This window comes from Coregonus lavaretus, assembly GCF_964263955.1.
Source record: "Coregonus lavaretus genome assembly, chromosome: 10".
Lineage (NCBI taxonomy): Eukaryota > Metazoa > Chordata > Actinopteri > Salmoniformes > Salmonidae > Coregonus > Coregonus lavaretus.
The window spans coordinates 41,655,838-41,661,837 of NC_139997.1; positions in this window are offsets into that span (position 1 = coordinate 41,655,838).

Below are 6,000 nucleotides of genomic sequence, written 5' to 3' on the forward strand. Positions count from 1 at the left end.
CAGTCCCTCGACTTCTTGGCGCTGACGGAAACATGTTTTACCACAGAAAACACTGCTACTCCTACTGCTCTCTCCTCGTCTGACCATGTGTTCTCGCATACCCCGAGAGCATCTGGTCAGCGGGGTGGTGGCAAAGGAATCCTCATCTCTCCCAAGTGGACATTCTCTCTTTCTCCCCTGACCCATCTGTCTATGTCCTCATTTGAATTCCATGCTGTCACAGTCACTATCCCATTCAAGCTTAACATCCTTATCATTTATCGCCCTCCAGGTTCCCTTGGAGAGTTCATCAATGAGCTTGATGCCTTGATAAGTTCCTTTCCTGAGGAGGGCTCACCCCTCACAGTTCTGGGTGACTTTAACCTCCCTACATCTACCTTTGACTCATTTCTCTCTGCCTCCTTCTTTCCACTCCTCTCCTCTTTTGACCTCACCCTCTCACCGTCCCCCCCTACTCACAAGGCAGGCAATACGCTTGACCTCATCTTTACTAGATGCTGTTCTTCTACTAATCTCACTGCAACTCCCCTCCAAGTCTCCGACCACTACTTTGTATCCTTTTCTCTCTTGCTCTCCTCCAACACTACTCACTCTGCCCCTACTCAGATGGTAATGCGCCGTCGCAACCTTCGCTCTCTCTCTCCCGCTACTCTCTCCTCTTCCATCCTATCATCTCTTCCCTCTGCTCAATCCTTCTCCCTCTAATCTCCTGATTCTGCCTCCTCAACCCTCCTCTCCTCCCTTTCTGCATCCTTTGACTCTCTATGTCCCCTATCCTCCCGGCCGGCTCGGTCCTCCCCTCTTGCTCCGTGGCTTGACGACTAATTGCGAGCTCACAGAACAGTGCTCCGGGCAGCCGAGCGTAAATGGAGGAAAACTAGACACTCTGCTGCTAAAGCCACTTTCTACCACTCTAAATTCCAAGCACCTGCCTCTAACCCTAGGAAGCTCTTTGCCACCTTCTCCTCCCTGCTGAATCCTCCTCCCCCCCCCCCTCCTCCCTCTCTGTGGATGACTTCGTCAACCATTTTGAAAAGAAGATTGACGACATCCGATCCTCGTTTGTTAAGTCAAATGACACCGCTGGTCCTGCTCACACTGCCCTACCCTATGCTTTGACTTCTTTCTCCCCTCTCTCTCCAGATGAAATCTTGCAACTTGTGACGGCCGGCCGCCCAACAACCTGCCCGCTTGACCCTATCCCCTCCTCTCTTCTCCAGACCATTTCCGGAGACCTTCTCCCTTACCTCACCTCGTTCATCAACTCATCCTTGACCGCTGGCTATGTCCCTTCCGTCTTCAAGAGAGCGAGAGTTGCACCCCTCCTCAAAAAACCTACACTCAATCCCTCCGATGTCAACAACTACAGACCAGTATCCCTTCTTTCTTTTCTCTCCAAAACTCTTGAGCGTGCCGTCTTTAGCCAACTCTCTTGCTATCTCTCTCAGAATGACCTTCTTGAGCCAAACCAGTCAGGTTTCAAGACTGGTCATTCAACTGAGACTGCTCTTCTCTGTGTCACGGAGGCTCTCCGCACTGCTAAAGCTAACTCTTTCTCCTCTGCTCTCGTCCTTCTAGACCTATCTGCTGCCTTTGATACTGTGAACCATCAGATCCTCCTCTCCACCCTCTCCGAGTTGGGCATCTCCGGCGCGGCTCACTCTTGGATTGCGTCCTACCTCACAGGTCGCTCCTACCAGGTGGCGTGGCGAGAATCTGTCTCCGCACCACGTGCTCTCACCACTGGTGTCCCCCAGGGCTCAGTTCTAGGCCCTCTCCTATTCTCACTATACACCAAGTCACTTGGCTCTGTCATATCCTCACATGGCCTCTCTTATCATTGCTACGCAGATGACACACAATTAATATTCTCCTTTCCCCCTTCTGATAACCAGGTGGCGAATTGCATCTCTGCATGTCTGGCAGACATATCAGTGTGGATGACAGATCACCACCTCAAGCTGAACCTCGGCAAGACGGAGCTGCTCTTCCTCCCGGGGAAGGACTGCCCGTTCCATGATCTCGCCATCACGGTTGACAACTCCGTTGTGTCCTCCTCCCAGAGTGCAAAGAGCCTTGGCGTGACCCTGGACAACACCCTGTCGTTCTCCGCTAACATCAAGGCGGTGACCCGATCCTGTAGGTTCATGCTCTAAAACATTCGCAGAGTACGACCCTGCCTTACACAGGAAGCGGCACAGGTCCTAATCCAGGCACTTGTCATCTCCCGTCTGGATTACTGCAACTCGCTGTTGGCTGGGCTCCCTGCCTGTGCCATTAAACCCCTACAACTCATCCAGAACGCCGCAGCCCGTCTGGTGTTCAACCTTCCCAAGTTCTCTCACGTCACCCCGCTCCTCCGCACACTCCACTGGCTTCCAGTTGAAGCCCACATCTGCTACAAGACCATGGTGCTTGCCTACGGAGCTGTGAGGGGAACGGCACCTCCGAACCTTCAGGCTCTGATCAGTCCCTACACCCAAACGAGGGCATTGCGTTCATCCACCTCTGGCCTGCTGGCCACCCTACCTCTGCGAAAGCACAGTTCCCGCTCAGCCCAGTCAAAACTGTTCGCTGCTCTGGCACCCCAATGGTGGAGCAAGCTCCCTCACGACGCCAGGACAGCGGAGTCATTCACCACCTTCCGGAGACACTTGAAACCCCACCTCTTTAAGGAATACCTGGGATAGGATAAAGTAATCATTCTACCCCCCCCTTACCCCACCCCAAAGAAAAAAAAGGTGAATGCACCAATTTGTAAGTCGCTCTGGATAAGAGCGTCTGCTAAATGACGTAAATGTAAATGTACTCACCTACTGTACCTCTCCACCTCCATGATCATCTGGCCAAAGTTCTACAATTATTTACAAATGAGCCTGTTATTGCTGACCCTTTGCACCACATCACTCTTTGGATAATTGGAGGGTAATTTACACAACTGGGATGATATAATAGATGTATTGTGTATGGAAGATATTAGAATATAGGGATTTGACTGGATTCATCTGATCTTGTCTCAGACTCTCAGCAGCAAAGAAACTGTCAGAACATAAAGAATAGTTGGAGAATATGATATGACACCGTGAACATTGATCTTATCTTTGTGAAGAACTGATTCGAACTACATCTGTTATGTGGCAGCTCCTTTTTAGAGGCCGTCTCTCTCTGACACAGCTGATTTATCAAAAGACGAACTGTGATTCTCGATTCTCTTAAATTTTCAAAACAGTGAGATGTTATTTCACACCCATTGCTAGAACGTCACAATGATTTAAAGTCAAAAGGACACTGATATTATTCTCCATATAGGCCAACATACACAGCTTTATTTATGAGATATACTTTATGAACTTGCAATTACCGCTCTCACAGCATTAAAGCTACAACACACAGTCAGAATGTTTACCATCATCATAACATTGAGATTTGCATCATACACATTTACAGTCAGCACATAAAGAAACAAAATCTAATTACAAATCAAACAGGTGAAAGAGCAGTGTCAGCATGCAGATTCACTTTGATTTATTCATGAGACATTACTAGACACTTTGATTGTTGTTGTTTAGTGCGGTTGTTGTTCACCTGCGCAAATTGCAGGGTTTTCACACATTGGCTCCATCATCAATCATACACACACACGCACCCCCCCCCCCCCCCACACACACACACACACACACACACACTGATATTACACTCAGGCATTCCAATTAGTTCTACATCTAAGTATTCACCATAGAGGGGAATAACTGGTAGAGCATTGGCTGGCTGGCTTTACTCTCACAACAAACTACCCAGTTGCAAACTCTCAAGTGTTTTCCCCACTGTTTGTTTGATTGCAGTTTCATTGTAATGTGGGCAGTGGTGGCAAAAGTCCCCAATTGTCATACTTGAGTAAAAGTAAAGATACCTTAATAGAAAATGACTCAAGTAAAAGTGAAAGTCACCCAGTAAAATACTGCTTGGGTAAAAGCCTTAAAGGATTTGGTTTTACATATACTTAAGTATCAAAAGTAAAAGTAATTGCTAAATTATACTTAAGTATCAAAAGTAAAAGTATAAATAACTTCACCAGATGGCACAATTTTCTTGTATTTTTTTAATTTACGGATAGCCAGGGGCACACTCCAACATTCAGATATACAACCATTTCCCTGTCCTGCTAAGCATTCAAAATGTAACGAGTACTTTTGGGTGTCAGGGAAAAATGTATGGAGTAAAAAGTATATTATTTTCTTTAGTAATGTAGTGAAGTAAAAGCAAAGGTTGTCAAAAATATACAGTGGGGGAAAAAAGTATTTAGTCAGCCACCAATTGTGCAAGTTCTCCCACTTAAAAAGATGAGAGAGGCCTGTAATTTATCATAATAGGTACACGTCAACTATGACAGACAAAATGAGAATTTTTTTTCCAGAAAATCACATTGTAGGATTTTTAATGAATTTATTTGCAAATTATGGTGGAAAATAAGTATTTGGTCAATAACAAAAGTTTTGTCAATACTTTGTTATATACCCTTTGTTGGCAATGACACAGGTCAAACGTTTTCTGTAAGTCTTCACAAGGTTTTCACACACTGTTGCTGGTATTTTGGCCCATTCCTCCATGCAGATCTCCTCTAGAACAGTGATGTTTTGGGGCTGTCGCTGGGCAACACAGACTTTCAACTCCCTCCAAAGATTTTCTATGGGGTTGAGATCTGGAGACTGGCTAGGCCACTCTAGGACCTAGAAATGCTTCTTACGAAGCCACTCCTTCGTTGCCCGGGCGGTGTGTTTGGGATCATTGTCATGCTGAAAGACCCAGCCACGTTTCATCTTCAATGCCCTTGTTGATGGAAGGAGGTTTTCACTCAAAATCTCACGATACATGGCCCCATTCATTCTTTCCTTTATACGGATCAGTCGTCCTGGTCCCTTTGCAGAAAAACAGCCCCAAAGCATGATGTTTCCACCACCATGCTTCACAGTAGGTATGGTGTTCTTTGGATGCAACTCAGCATTCTTTGTCCTCCAAACACGACGAGTTGAGTTTTTACCAAAAAGTTCTATTTTGGTTTCATCTGACCATATGACATTCTCCCAATCCTCTTCTGGATCATCCAAATGCACTCTAGCAAACTTCAGACGGGCCTGGACATGTACTGGCTTAAGCAGGGGGACACGTCTGGCACTGCAGGATTTGAGTCCCTGGCGGCGTAGTGTGTTACTGATGGTAGGCTTTGTTACTTTGGTCCCAGCTCTCTGCAGGTCATTCACTAGGTCTTCCCGTGTGGTTCTGGGATTTTTGCTCACCATTCTTGTGATCATTTTGACCCCACGGGGTGAGATCTTGCGTGGAGCCCCAGATCGAGGAAGATTATCAGTGGTCTTGTATGTCTTCCATTTCCTAATAATTGCTCCCACAGTTGATTTCTTCAAACCAAGCTGCTTACCTATTGCAGATTCAGTCTTCCCAGCCTGGTGCAGGTCTACAATTTTGTTTCTGGTGTCCTTTGACAGCTCTTTGGTCTTGGCCATAGTGGAGTTTGGAGTGTGACTGTTTGAGGTTGTGGACAGGTGTCTTTTATACTGATAACAAGTTCAAACAGGTGCCATTAATACAGGTAACGAGTGGAGGACAGAGGAGCCTCTTAAAGAAGAAGTTACAGGTCTGTGAGAGCCAGAAATCTTGCTTGTTTGTAGGTGACCAAATACTTATTTTCCACCATAATTTGCAAATAAATTCATTAAAAATCCTACAATGTGATTTTCTGGAAAAAAATATCTCAATTTGTCTGTCATAGTTGACGTGTACCTATGATGAAAATTACAGGCCTCTCTCATCTTTTTAAGTGGGAGAACTTGCACAATTGGTGGCTGACTAAATACTTTTCCCCCCCACTGTAAATAGCAAAGTAAAGTACAGTACATACAGTGCATTCGGAAAGTATTCAGACCCTTGACTTTTTTCACATTTTGTTAAGTTACAGCTTTATTCTAAAATAATAAACATCAATCT